Here is a 12,916-nt window from a genome sequence, read left to right as displayed (position 1 = left end):
TGGAGAAGTTTCCATTGCTTTACTCCCTCGAGGCAACGAAAGCACCACCATTGGTCTAGATTTGGTGGAGACTCGATAAACACTGCATAATTCCACTAAAGTCGATGGCTGCGCATCGGCTGCCTCTCAATTCTAAAGTCGATGCCCTCGCATCGGCTGTAGCAAAAAAAAATTTATTTGGCCGATTTTTCTTAATCGGCCCCCAATGTTTCATTGCACGTATGTTCTCACATGTTCTATCCGATTATATGCCCCCCGAGCCGATACCTGCTGGATGACTGCAGATATCGGCTTGTATGGATAGCTAGGGCTCTGCACTTGTACGTTGGCTCGCGAAAATCCGAGCTAACTCTCGTATGCCGACGTGGTCACTGCCCAATAGATCGGTGCTGAACGCAAGCAGAACATATGGTGAAAGTAATTTTGGCCGATTGCTGAAATCGGCCTCCATATTCATTGGAGAGCTGACTGAAGGTCCTGTAATGTCCCTTCATGAACTTTTTGGGGCCGATCACAAGGATCGGCCTCTCCTGGTTTGCTCATTGGTTTGATCTTGCTACTTGGTCGGGCTGGATGAAACCAACCCAACCTCGACTTGATGCGCCTGCTGTCGTCCACCTTGAGCGCTCGTAGAGTCGTGGAGGGCTAAGCTCTGTCGGCAAGACGAGTACCATGTTTGTGCCAGCCGATGTCTCATCATCGGCTTTCCTCTGTTTAGGGCGCCACTCCATTTTCCGTGGACGACCCTCTTCATCCAGGGTTCGCTGAACCTTTGCAGCCAGATCAGGCCGTGCCTTCCTTAGCGTATGCGGGTACAACCTTTCGGCTTCCTCCGGGCCGCGCAATCGCTGAACCCTGCGCTTTGGGAACGGCTGAGTCCGTCGGGGCACCACCTTGGCCGGTGGTACTGTCTTCTTCCACTTCTCCCTCGTCTTCCGAATCCTCAAGATCTGCCCAACGAGGTGACTCAGCGCGTTCGCTTTGTGGCGGGAGAGGCCCTAGGCGCTCGAACACGGACACGTTGGCTGCCTCCTTCTTTTCCGATTGCATTCGGGCAATTGCCGATTGTGGGCAATCGGCTCATTCTCGAATCCCAGCGGTGTACGAAGAAGGGGCAGTCCCAATGCCTGGCGTTGTCGTCTTGCTCCCTTGATGCTTCCGTGGCATAGCGCTCGTGCTCCTCCTCATCGCGATTACTGCCGACGATGTCTTCGGCTTCTCTAGCCAAACGATCTTCTCTATCATCGTAATTGGACCGTCGGCGTTGGTCATGTCGACTAACATATTTGTTGAGGAGGTGATCAGAGAGGGTCGCTGATATCTTATATTCTTCACCTCTCCCTCTGTGACATAGCGCTTGCCATCATGATGGAGCCGATCGCGTGGAGCGGCCTCCTCTGTGTCCTTGCTATGAGAGCAGCTGCCCTCATCTCCATCTTTGCCGAGTGGTTTCCGGGTCCTACCATGTTGATGCTTGAGCGAGGGACCTGGTGGCAACCTTCGGGGTAGATGATTTCTACCATGTTAACGGCGGGGAAGGGTTGGGTGTCGACCTTCATGGCGTCCTGGTTGAAAATTAGCCGCCCCTTCTCTATCGCCGCTTGGATGTGCTGACGCCACACCCGGCCGTCGTTGGTGGCATGGGAAAGCGAGTTGTGGAATTTGCAGTACGGCTTTCCGTTTAGCTCTTTCGCCGTGGGGAACTTGAGACCTTCGGGAATCGTCAAGCTTGTTTCTCCTTGAGCGGGAGGTCGAAGATTTGTTCGGTCTTGGTCACGTCAAAATCAAATCCCACGGGCGGCCACGGTGGCTTTACCCATTTGCGGGCCACGGGGTTCCCCACGAGTCCACTCAGCCACTGCTATCTCTTGGCCTCCCGCGGGCACTTCATCCTCCTCCGTATCGACCATAACTACTGCACGCTTGAACTTGTCTTGGTACGAGGTCGGGGTGGCGCTGTTCATATGCTGATAGTTTACGAACCATGTGCGCCGGCGAGGATAATCTGCTTGGGAGGCCATGTCCTTGAGCTGTGTTGCAAGGCCTGCTACTGCCAACTCGGCTGCTTCCTTTTCGGTTACACGAACCGAATAACATCGGTTCCTAAGATTCCTGAAGCGCTGGATGTATTCTGTCACCGTTTCCCGCGCTTCGACGTAGTTGTGCTAGATCGGCAATGCCGGACTCGGAAGCTCCGAATGGTATTGCATATGGAACTGTTCTTCCAATTGCTTCCAAGACTGGATGGAGTTCGCTGGCAGAGAGGTGTACCATCCAAAAGCCGATCCCGTGAGGGACTGTGAAAAGAGCCTCACGCGTAGCTGATCCGACACTGAAGCCGGTCCTAGTTGAGCCAAATATCGGCTGACGTGCTCGATGGAGCTGGAGCCATCTGATCCACTGAATTTGGAGAAGTCGGGGAGCCGATATTTAGGTGGCAGCGGGATCATCTCGTAATCATCGGGGTACGGCTTGGAATAGCCGGCTGCCCTTCTTTTCGGCATCATGCCGAACTGGTCTCTCGGTATGGTGCCGATCTGATCCGCTGTGCTGGCCGTAGGAGTTGCACTCTGAAGATTCGCCGGGGTGGCGTACTTGGCCTGCCATGTTTGCTTTTCCAGCTCTGAGCCAGCTGCGGGAGCTGGGCTCGGGAGTTTCGTCGGTGTGGCGTATTTAGTTAGCCACGTCTGCTCTGTCGCCGACGTTCCTCCAGTCTTCGCCGGAGTCCCCGATGTCGTGGCCTGGTTTGTGAGTGCCCGATCACCACAATCCGGCACATACATGCACGCGTATCCATGAGGGATCTCCTTAGGCGCCTCCATTAAGAACCGGTAGTCACCGGGGTCGCCACCAATTCGTAGACGAGGAATGCCGGTGTAGTCGGCACTTCAGCCGGTGCTTGCCAACGCAAATGGCAGCGGTGGACGGGAGCTGGAATGGCAACTCTCCTTGATGAGTCCCGAGAGCTGGCCACGACGGCGAGTGCTGGTGGCTCATGATCTCCTGGATCACGCGCGAGCGACACGCTCCAGCACGTTGACCAACTTCTCAGAGTGGCGGTGTAGCGAGTGAGCCACCAGGTAGTTGATCTCCTGCCGCAGACCCCTGGTGCGTTCCTCCGACGGGGCAGAGAGGTCTATCCCATCGAGTGCACCTTCTGGTGAGAACCCCTTCCATCGATGCCACCGGAACGGGTTCTGCGAAAGAGCCGATGAGGTCGGCTTCGAGGGTAGCCTTGATCTCGTTGTATTGCTTTTTTAGGTCATCAGGCAGATCCTCGTAGGTGACTGGCGTGCCGTCCGCCATCTCAGATGTAGATGGCGATGTGGTTGATGTAGACGATTGTCCCACCGGGCGTGCCAGAATGTGTTGACTGCCAAAACCCACCGGCGGGCAGCGGCCTTGTCAACACTTGTAGAGCCGGGGGAGCCTAGAGCTGCGGCTGGCTGAGACCCCTCCGAGCGACGGCCCGCAATGCTCTTCGGTCACACGCGGCGTTGCGAAGTGCAGGGCGTGCCACCCGACCTATACCTGGTCGGGAAGGTGATGAGGTTGCCTCGCTTAGTTTCTGCGGGGCATACATGTAAACGTTAAATACGAGCCTCGATCGGCTCTCGGGTTATCTCGTGAATCGGCTCAAAGAGCCGATCCACCCATGATCCGTACGGGGTGCACGAATACTTGGTGGTCCTGCTTGATCAAGATGAAGCTAATGAGATCTACGACGATTTAGGGTTTTCACCGCATAACCGGATCATCCTACTCCGAGGTTGGGCCTTGCGGCCACGCACGGTGCTCGTAAGCCGATCCTAAACAAGGCCAAAAAACCAACATGAAGTTGATCCTAGGAACATCCCGTTTAGGACTTGCGAACGCCACCCTACGTGCCACTGGATCCTCCCCCCATTGTAAGGCCAAACTATTGCAGATATTAAACTAATCCTTGTAGAACAAGGAGCAATCGTAACGGATTAGATCTACTAAATAATGATCAAGCGGGGTGCCGCCCCCACACCTGAGATAGGCGTGAGGGCGGCTAGATATGCCAGGGTTGCACTACGTAAGCATGCTTAAACGAAGAACAATGCTAACCCTAACACATCTAATGATAACTACGTTGCTCGCCATCAAAAGCGCTTCAGTACGAGCAACGCATGAACAACGTGGGGCTTGTGCTGCCTAGATCGCAAGATGCGATCTAGGCAGCATGTCGCTTACCTGATAGAAACCCTCGAGACGAAGGAGTTGGCGATGCGCCGAGATTGGTTTGTTTTTGGGGTTGAACGTGAGTTGTTGTTTATTCCATAAACCCTAGGTACATATTTATAGTCCAGGGGACTTTCTAATGTGGGCATGCACTAAACCGTGCACGACTAAGATTCTATCTCTAAACTAAAATAGATCTAATATGTTACAGATACACGGGCAATTAAGCCCAACAGGCCGATTCATATAATTCTCCACGTATATTTCCTTAAGCCCATCTTGACTGCGGCCCACCTCTGACTCGGTCAAATCTTGGTGATAACACATCCATGGCCGAACACAACCTTAGTTGGGAACATGTAGTTCAGATGTGCCGCCACGTCCACCCGGAGGAGGACGAGGAGCTAGTCGCTGCCGGCGTTAAGGCCGAGCAGCAAGACCTGGAGGAGGCGGCTGCGGAGGCGGAGGTTGCGGAGGCGGAGGCGGCAGAGCGGGTGGAAGGGCGCCTCACGGCGACCAGGGCGCAAATCGCCGACGCCAGGGCCGACCTCACCGACGCCGGGGTGGCGCTCGCGGAGGCGCGGGCGGCGATGGCGCCCCTCCGGCGGCCCCACCAGCGGACACCGTCATCCACGACATCACCGACGATGCCGCCCCCGTACCCGACCGCTTCGAGTGCGCCGGCGACCAGTTCATTCTGGTCGCGTCCTTCGAGACCCTGGCTGGGGACGCCCTGCGCCGTCAGGCTTGGTTGGTGGAGGAGGAAGCCCACAACTATGCGGTGGCCATGGCTCGGGGGTACATGTGCCCCGACCTGGACGCGCTCCAGCGGAGGGGCCCTTCTCCCGCGCGGGTCGAGCAGGAGAACCGGGAGCTGGCGAGCGCCATCGCCGCCAGGGACGAAGCGGTGGCGGAGGCGGCTAGGGACAGGGCCCGCTTCCACGCCCAGCTGGCGGGGTTGCAGGCGGCGGCGACGGCGGAGGCGGCGGCGGCCCAGGCGGAGGTGATGGTGGCCCAGGCGGCGGCGGAGGCGGAGGCCAGCTCTATGGCGAGGAGAATCCTGTGGGACTCCACTCTAGCCGAGGCCCTCGAACGCCTCAGGCGGGACAAGGTGAAAAATCTACGGCGTGCGCGGCGTGCGGAGTGCGCGAAGCGCTCGCGCTTCGACGATGGCGCCGGCCCCTCCGGCGGCCAGTAGTAGGCCGCGAGACTGCGAGGTAACCAAGGCCGTGGTAGCCGCGGGATAGCGAGTAGGTACGGTCGTTGTAGTTTTAGGTTAACTCGACTAACCATCTCTGTAAACATGGTCCTTTTGGCCAATCAATAGTAATGAAAAAATATTTTGCTTACCTAGTCACTGCCGACCGGGCCGGATGCACCGAACGCGGACACTTTCCGCGACCACGCAGTGTCCGCGGAGACGCAAACCTGACGCATATTTGAACCAAGTTTACGTCGTCGCGGACGGCCCGGTCACTTTGCGTCGCCCCGCTAGAGATGATACGGCCTGGCGGGCGCAAACGATCGCTCAACGTCCGTTTGTCTCGCGCGCCTCGATGCTCTAAGCTCCACCAACACAGTGAAAACAGACTGCATATATATACTGTAGGCTCAGCGAACACAGCATGTGGTAAGCGTTCACCATTGCCATCTTATCAAGAGTTCGGTGGTGAACTAATTGAAGAGTGTATGTTGACAAAGATTAGCACGCGTTTTTATCTATTTTTCAGAAACTAGGAAGCGAAATTTCCATTTTGTGACAGTTGGTGTGTACATTAATTGTTTTTACTGTGCATACTGTGGTAGACATGGATTTTTTTATCGATTGGATGAAGTGGAATAATGGCATTTCGAGCGGATATGTGGACCGCCAATGCATGCTCCAACTCGTGACCCAAACGGAATGATCCGTCCGCCGCGACCAATTCGTTCACTAAATTTAGGAAATGGATGCGTCTGCGCAGAGCGCGCGAGTGTGTGCGCCCGTCGGCCGTTAGACCCTGCTTTCAAGTGACACATTATAATAGTAAATCATTCATTAGCTTTCGACAGCTAGTTACAAAAGGGCTTGCATCTAATCTAACTGAAAATAATAAAAGAGGCCGCTAGTACGTCGGACCCTACACGTCTACTACTCACCGCCGCCTAGTCCGTCCCCGTCGATGGCCGCCCGTGCAGCCCAGATGGCGTTCTGGGCATCGTCGTGTGGCGACGGAGCGGAGGCACTCTGCCCTGCAATCCGCCAGACGGCGTTCCTCCTCACGGTGGACCAAGGCGGCGTCGAGCTCGACCTCCCGGTGCGTCGTGCGCTCCTCCTCCGCGACCCGCTCCGCCTCTGCTGCTGCCTGAGCCGCCGCTTCCACCATTGATGTTGCTTCGGCGTTGCACTCTCCACGACTATGATCTCTTGCAGCAGACCTGTTGTGCGCTCTCTGCACCTGCCAGAGGGCTTCCTCCCCTTCCTCCTTCTTGCCCAGGAGGACCCAAGCCATAGCTACGTCCGCCTCCGCCACGTGGTCCTCCTCCTCTGCATCATCGATAGCGAAGTTGGCCTTCTCGCGCGCCGTCTGCTCCACCGCCTCCATGCATGTCGCCATGGCATCCCGAATGGCATTGGAGGCGATGTCGATTGCCACCGCCTTTGTCGCCTCCCTGCACGCCGCTGCGGTGCAGCGACGCCCGCGCATAGTGATGCTGGCAGCATCGAGAACCACCGCCTCCACCCTAGCCATGGCCGCCTCGTGGCGTATCTCACGCAAGGCCACCGCCGCGGCCTCGTTGGCCACTGTGGCCTCTTCCTACGCCACTGCCTGCTCAACATGTCACACTGTCGCTGTTGGAGATATGCCCAAGAGGCAATAATAAATTAGTTATTGTTATATCTTAGTGTTCATGATAAATGTTTACATCCCATGCTATAATTGTATAAACCGAAACATTGATACATGTGTGTTATGTAAACAACAAGGAGTCCCTCGTAAGCCTCTTGTATAACTAGCTTGTTGATTAATAGATGATCATGGTTTCGTGATCATGAACATTGGATGTTAATAACAAGGTTATGTCATTGGGTGAATGATATAATAGACATACACCCAAATAAGCGTAGCATAAGATCAAGTCATTAAGTTCAACTTGCTATAAGCTTTCGATACATAGTTACCTAGTCCTTCGACCATGAGATCATGTAAATCACTTACACTGGAAGGGTACTTTGATTACATCAAACGCCATTGCGTAAATGGGTGGTTATAAAGATGGGATTAAGTATTCAGAAAGTGTGAGTTGAGGCATATGGATCAACAGTGGGATTTGTCCATCCCGATGACGGATAGATATACTCTGGGCTCTCTCGGTGGAATGTCATCTAATTAGCTTGCAAGCATGTGACTGGGTCACAAGAGATGACATACCACAGTACGAGTAAAGAGTACTTGTCGATAACGAGGTTGAACAAGGTATGGAGATAACGATGATCGAACCTCGGACAAGTAAAGTATCGCGTGACAAAGGGAATCGGTATCGTATGTAAATGGTTCAATCGATCATTAAGTTATCGCTGAATGTGTGGGAGCCATTATGGATCTCCAGATCCCGCTATTGGTTATTTGTCGGAGAGGATTCTCGACCATGTCTGCATAGTTCACGAACCGTAGGGTGACGCGCTTAAGGTTCGATGTCGCATAAGTAGATTCGGAATATGAGATGGAGTTCGAAGTTTGTTCGGAGTCTCGGATGGGATCCAGGACATCACGAGGAGGTCCGGAATGGTCCGGAGAAGAAGATTCATATAAGGGAAGTTGATTTCTAGGTTTCGGAAAAGTTCGGGATTTTTCCGACGAAAGACCGGGAAGGTTCTAGAAGGTTCCGGGGGTCCCACCAGTGGGCCCATGACCCTAGGAGGCCTAGCATGGGCCGAGGGGATGCACCCTAGCCTAATGGGCCAGGGGCACATGCCCCTCAAGGCCCAGGCCGGCCACCCTTAGGGTTTTCCCCAAAGCCCTAGGGGGGGGGGAAGAAATCCCGTCCCCTCTCTTGGCCACCGGCCCTAGATGGGTTTGGGGCTTTGGGGGGCCACCCAAACCGACCTCCCCCCTATATAAAGAGGGGAGGAGCCAGGGGGCACTCACCCCATCAGACCTAGCTCTAGCGGCCCCCCCTCTCTCCTCCATAATGTTGTACCGGCTTGGCGAAGCCCTGCAGCTTTTTCTCCTCCTCCACCACCACCACGCCGTCGTGTTGCTGGGATTCCGAGGGGATCTACCACACCTCTGCTGCCCGCTGGAACGGGGAGAGAACGGGATTCATCGACACCGTACGCACGACCGAGTATGCAAGTGTTGCCGGATTGCAGCACTGGATGATCGACTACATCAACAACGAGATCTAATCTCGTAGGCTTTGGAATCTTCGAGGGTTAGTCTCACATACATCTCGTTGCTTCGATCTTGGTAGAATAGATCTTGCTTCTTCCTAGATTGGATCTTGGTTTTTGTTCATGTTCACGGTAGAAAATTTTTGTTTTCCATGCAACGAACCCATTAGTGGTATCAGAGCCGTGTCTATGCATAGATCTGTTGCACGAGTAGAACACAATGATTTTGTGGGCGTTGATGTTTTTGTTGTCTTTAGTTATGTGTACTTTGATCTTGCGGGATGGTGGGATGAAGAGGCCCGGGCTAACTTTACATGACCGCGTCTCATGAGACTTGCTCCACTCTTGACATGCAACTTGTATTGCATAAGTGGCTTTGCGGGTGTCTGTCTCTCTCACCATAGTTAAGATTCAATTTACTATTTCTATCGACAACACTAGTATCACCGTTGTGGTTCATGTTCGTAGTTAGATTGGATCTTACTCGAAAATCCTAAACCACGTAAAATATGCAAACCAAATTAGAGGCGTCTAACTTGTTTTGGTAGGGTTTGGTGATGTGATATGGCCATGTGATGATGATTATATTTGATGTATGAGATGTTTATTATTGTATTATGGCAACCGGCAGGAGCCTAATGGTTGTCTTTAAATTTGTTAAGACCTGCGTGTCTATTCATCATGTAATAGCTTTATTTCAAGTAGTTGTTATAGTAGCTAAAAGTGATGGACAACCATGAAGCGGCGCCGGCCATGGACCTTGGTGCAATGCTGGTGATGATGGAGATCATGCTCGTGTGCTTTGGAGATGGAGATCAAAAGCACAAGAAGAAAGGCCATATCATATCACATATTATGAATTGCATGTGATGTTAATCCTTTTTGCATATTATCTTGTTTAGATCGCGACGGTAGCATTATAAGATGATCCCTCACATTAATATCAAGATAATAAAGTGTTCTCCCCTCATATGCACCGTTGCTAAAGTTCATCGTCTCGAAGCATCTCGTGATGATCGGATGTGATAGATTCTATGTTCACATACAACGGGTGTAAGCCATGTTGCACACACGGAAATACTTGGGTTTTCTTGGCGAGCCTAGCATGTACAGACATGGCCTCGGAACACAGGAAACCGAAAGGTTGAACACGAGACATATGGATGATATGATCAACATGTTGATGTTCACCACTGAAGCTACATCATCTCACGTGATGATCGGTTTTGGTGTAGTGGATATGGATCGTGTGCCACTAAACAACTATGAGGGATGTTGTATTAAGTGAGAGTTCATTAGTAATTAGATTAAAACATGAACTAATTATCATGAACATAGTCTGAATAGTATTTTGAATTAAATTTGTAGAATTGGCATCCGTTATCTACCATGCGCTAGTCTTGCAATTGAGATAGAAATACTGTTAAGTCTGACAAGTAACTTTACGTACTGGTACCGTATTGTTAAAGAATCAAGAAATGATTAAGTCCTATTGCAAACTTTTAGTAAACCTCACATTGCTGATTCAAAGAGCAATGCTTTCAATTAGTACCTAAAATCATCTTGTCTTCGTGAAACTTGAAGTTCAAATCCGTTTGAAAAGTAAGGAGCTGGAAATTTTGTTTTCAGAAATAAGCAAGGTATGAGATATATGTGATATCTATGACCTTATTGCAAGATGATAGAATATAATCTAGTGAGACTACATAAACTCATAAGTTTTATGGGAATGTACGAAGGTTGAAGACGCCAGGCGTCCCAATCCTCCAACTAGTTGGGCACTAACGATATTCACATATCCATGAAGTGATCGTCCGTAATGTCCCAGGTTTAGAGACGATCGAGGGGTAGATTTTAGAAAGGGATGTGCATTGCATAGTAAATTCTGGGGAAATTTCGCGCTTTTAAACAAAAATGCATCGAAGGGGGACAAGTTTCTCTCTCGACACCTTACGGGGTTAGGGTTTCGAGAGTGCGACAAACTTGCAACTCACCTAACTAGATTAGGGTTTTGAGTTGAGAAAGGAGAGTTTGCTTGATTGAATTCCAAATGATATGACATGGTTGAATTCAAACCAAGGTTGAATTTGAATTTCAAATTCAAACATTAAATAATTACATAAATAATTCAATTGAGGAAATTCATTAAGTAAATGATCAATAATAAATAAGATGAACAATTATATTAAAGTAAAGCTCATTAGAGAAAACTTTGAGCTTTATTGATAATCACACACATAATACAATGTCATTACAATATCCAGAATAAATATATGAATTTACAACACATTACAAGAATTGAAGAAATAGAAAAAGAAAAAGGAAAATTACAAGTCAATTAAATGTCCTAAACTACATTGTTGATCATCATGTAATTCTTGCTCAAGAAGATCTTGATCTTCATCTTGATCATCACATTGTACCTGCACATACACACAAAGACCAAACAAGGATTAAGCCAAGTGGCAAAGCCACTTGGCGAGTTAACTAAGAAAAATGAAAATGAGAGGATATGACCATGATCAGCCGAGCTGATCCACTCAACTGGACCAAGTACCAAGCAGCAAACACACGGGCAGCTCACTAGCTAGTGTGCATGCCTCACGGCACACAAGCACGGGAGAGTCACCAAAAGGACCGGACCTTGCTTGTCGACCGAGAGAAGCAGAGGAGAGGCATACTTAAGCTTTTCACAGCCAAACCCTAACCATTCCATCGACAAGGAGCATCAGGGTAAGAATAGCAAGAACACATCAAGAACAGCTAGAATAGGTGAACAACAAGAGCTGCTCCACCTATTCCAGCAACCACCAGAAACCAACCAAGATTCACAAGCTTGCAAGGAGGAGCAGGGCAAGCAACCCAAATCAACCAGAAGCAAACCTCTACACCAACAACTCATTCTAGGAGCTGGAGTGAGGTATACACTGATGAACATGAGCAAGCCACAGTTTTGCTCATAAATAAGCATATGCACCAATCACACACAAGCAAAAGGGTGTGATACCCTATTTGTGTCATCATGCGGCTACTAAGCCATATGGTGCAAGCAAAGGTAGTAAAGGCCACTAGGAAATCATCTTATGGGAACAACGGCTATGAAAATCAATGCATAACTGAAGAAATCCAGCAAGAGATGAAGACACAGCTAGCCTAGCTACACACTTAGCACCTACAACTAGCTAAGGCCATCAGACATTAGACAAATCATTGTCTATTTGATTTCAACATCAAAAGCTACTGGCAATCCAACAAATGGATCACCCGAGAAAGCATCTAGTGAGCCACAGACAAGCCAACAAGAGGGAGCTACCCAAAGGCGGTATATGATTACTGCTAGGGTCACCTCAACCACTAAAACAGCCAAAACCACCAAGCCCGAGCACTTGTATCATCACCCAAATGGGTTCAAAGAGGAGCTAGGGTCCCCAACCACTTGTTGGCATCCCTCTAGCCCGATCAAGCTAATTATAAGAGTCATCAACGCAAGCGAGTTCATCTCATTTATCCAATAAACAAGGACAAGCTATACGAGATAAATGAAATTCACAAATCACCGATGGCTGGAACACTTGCACATGATCCGGAGGATCATCGCAAGTAACGACAGAATGCTTGAGCAAGCACCGGCAAACACCGAGGCCAAGCCTGTGTGATGCACACCCAACACGGAGAGAGAGCAATAGTGAGGCACAGTGATACAACAACAACATATACAAGCAAGCGATGATCATGTGATCATCGGAAGCTTGTCATAGCATGCCGAGTACATGCTAGGGACAACCTAGTACCAAACCATGAACCATATAACTTACACAGAACCAATTCATCAACGGTTGCTTCACGAGATAATCAAATGGATGATTTATAATTGTATCAGAAGCACATCAAATACATGATGTACCACTGGATCAAGCTAGACATGAATGGCACACACATATGATTAAGCCATAACAACAACCAGAGCCATTAAGCAAGCAATTGAATTAGTTGTAGCATGTCCAGTAGCAATTTAGCAGTCCATGAGCATTACAAGATGCTCATGAGCAAGCAGATATGAATACACTTGAGTATCTGGCGAGCATAGTAACAAGAACAGAGCCACGAGAGAGGGAATTAAGCAAGAAATGAAAGAATAGCAATCAATTAGACCAAGAATTCTTGCACAAAGATATGGCGGGGCTTCACACAGCGAGCAGCACATGCATAGCGCAGCGGCTTGGCACAACAAGAGCGAGGCACCATGGCGCTACGGAAGAGCACAACGGCTCTTGTGCGGGCAAGCACAGCACGGCGATAGAGCTAGCGAGAGGAAGAAGGACGAGGCACGAGAAG

The sequence above is a fragment of the Lolium rigidum genome, chromosome 6 (assembly GCF_022539505.1).
Source record: "Lolium rigidum isolate FL_2022 chromosome 6, APGP_CSIRO_Lrig_0.1, whole genome shotgun sequence".
NCBI lineage: Eukaryota > Viridiplantae > Streptophyta > Magnoliopsida > Poales > Poaceae > Lolium > Lolium rigidum.
Note: the sequence above shows the minus strand (reverse complement) of the source record.